Genomic DNA, 2750 nt, shown 5'->3' on the forward strand with positions numbered 1-2750 from the left:
CTGGAACTGGACATATACTATCATTCTGAGGCAGAATAAATGATAAAGGTTGATTCTGCTTACCCTTGTCTTTTCATGAGACATATCGAATTTCCCAAAAAATCTGATATGTGTCACATTAAATGATTGCAGTCTGAACTCTGAACACAAGAAATTGGATCAGTTTTTACTCTGAAGGTAGTCCGGGTCAGATTCCACTGGTATGGAATTCAAATTTTAAATGTTCCAGCATGTGTCCTTGCCTGTCGCCAGCATTCTCCTGAGAAATAATATCCCATAAGCGTGTGAGAATTACCAAAGCCCTGTCACACTCCAGCCATTTCTCTTCCTTCTTTTAATGTAGGTGATAATTAATGCATTGTTACTGTGATAGCTAGGCTTTTCAGAAGCTTATGGAAGTAATATGTATATTGGTACAGTCAGCGTAAACCCCTCCACCATACATTTTTATGGGGATTCTTATTTGCCACTCGTAGTATGTTATTTGAGCATTGAAATATGCATAAGTCGCCACAATAAGGTGCCTGGCCTTCAGTTTTTCTGTCTTACAATAGCAGAACAGGGCAGCCACTGCAGTGGCCATTGCTCTCCGTAGACGTATAAAGAGGACTCGGAGTCATGCGGATGTTCACTAGACACAGGTAAACATGTCTCCAGCTCCCAGCTCATTGCAGTGGAGAAGTGCATTAGTTACAGAAGTGTGTGGATTAAACTGTAGTATCTATTGTGTAGTGAAAGGTCCTCTAAGACAACAGTACCTACAGTACAAAGTGAAGGAAGGAAAATAACTATAATTGGTATAATTTGGAAAAGCAATGGAAAGGAAATTCATAATGGCCATCAATAACTCCAGACATCGCACAGATTAAAGGGGTGGTTCACCTAAAGATTCCGTAAAATAAATAAACGCTCAATTTTTGTGAAAAGGAAACATTTGCACTCACAGCTATATTCTGGGGTTAATCAGTCTGGGCTATCAACAATCAAGGATTTTACAAATTTCACAAATCATCTCATCCTGGTGACCCTTGACCTCCCCACCCATGCAGGATCCAGGTCTACAGCAGATCCACAAGTGCATCAGGATCTGCTGTGTGTCTGTCTATGATCTAACGAGCCTCTACAGCTCCTTTATAGACTGCATATATCTCCTTTAAGGAAATATTAGAACCTTGTTTATGTGTTAAGAGACTGTCCCTGTCTACATGTTGTACTCTGTCACTGTGAGTAAGCACATACACATACAGGTATTGTCTTATGCTTTTGGATTTTACATTTTTGAGAGATTAAAGTGAACACTGAATGTGCTCACAGTAGGTACAACATTACATTCTCTCCTTTTGTGATGTGTATTATTATAATCCACTCTGGGTTTGTAAGCACTGCAAATCTAAACAGGGTTCTATAGCTCAGGAATTAAGCTGAAATAATGGCAGCTTTGATGAAAGCCAATCCAATCTACTGGCAGGCTGTGGTCATTAAAGGTCACTCACCCGTGCTTCACTGTTGTTTCAGCATTCTGCACCTCTTGCTACTCCCTGCTATCACCAGCTCTGGCCCCGCTGGGGGTGGGGATTGGGGGGGGGGGGGGGGGGAGGGCATAGAATAACCTCACCTCACCTCCTGTGCCCCCAGGCTGCCCAGCCCCCAAATGCGGGGCATGTGCCAAACCTGCTTCTCTTAGTCTTTTTCACATTCATTAAAAGGGTTTCCATGTGTCTCTTACTTGACCAAGTGATTTATTGAAATTATGGTTAGTGTTTTATTCATGTTGGATAAAGTATTTATTTTAAAAATAACTGGTTTACATTGCTTCAAGGACGTGCAGTAGCAGAGGATCTCTGTGTTGTCTCACATATACATTAAGGCGTGACAGCTCCAGGCCGGGAAGGAAGATATAGGCATGTGACTGAGTGCTTTAAGGAAAGTTATTGATTGAAGTCCATGCTAACTGTTCACCACATCCTGTCATGGTCATCAGCCTCATTGGCAAAGTCCAGTTTTCACGTCTGTAAAAACAAAACAACATACAGTATAGCCAGGCGAGTCAATATATATATAGGATGTATGTAGCCTACAGCATATTACTCTCAGGCAAACAGGGAGATGCTGACAGATGCATTGTGGGATGGGGGCAGAGGGAGTAACATTCTCTCATCAGCGTGACTGCATCTGACTCCACAGCAACTGCACAAAGGCGCTGTCTCTGCAAATGCACAACATGGCCACAGCACTGCCATCATATCGTAGCAGCACAATAACATTGATACAATGGCATAGTAATGTTCAGAGAATGCAGTGATTTAGCCTTTAGCATTGTAATTATTCTTGCATCAGGCCAATGGAAATATAAAGTTCAGAAGAGGGAGTTCTTTGTTTTTAGTGCCATAATAGATAATACTAGCCCTAATATAAGAGAAAAGGATCTGAGCTGAATCAATTTCCTGCTTCAGGACATCCCTTCTCTCTGTCTCTCTCTCTCTCTATATATATATATATATATATATCTTTTTCTCTTTCTTTCTCTTAGATTCCTTGAATTTTAATGAAGAGTAAGCGCAGACCTCCAATCAGTGAAAGAAAGTCGGAAGAAACCAAATCAAGGCAGACAGAGGGATGCTAGGAACATATGGCTGGAGAGTTGTAGGCTATCCCTCCATCCCCCCCTCGGATCACTCTCCAGGGTGGTACGACCTGGCAGATTACAAAACACCCCTCCCATGTGTCCCTCAGTTCTCTGTGCCAGGGTG

The sequence above is a fragment of the Anguilla rostrata genome, chromosome 1 (genome assembly GCF_018555375.3).
Source record: "Anguilla rostrata isolate EN2019 chromosome 1, ASM1855537v3, whole genome shotgun sequence".
Lineage (NCBI taxonomy): Eukaryota > Metazoa > Chordata > Actinopteri > Anguilliformes > Anguillidae > Anguilla > Anguilla rostrata.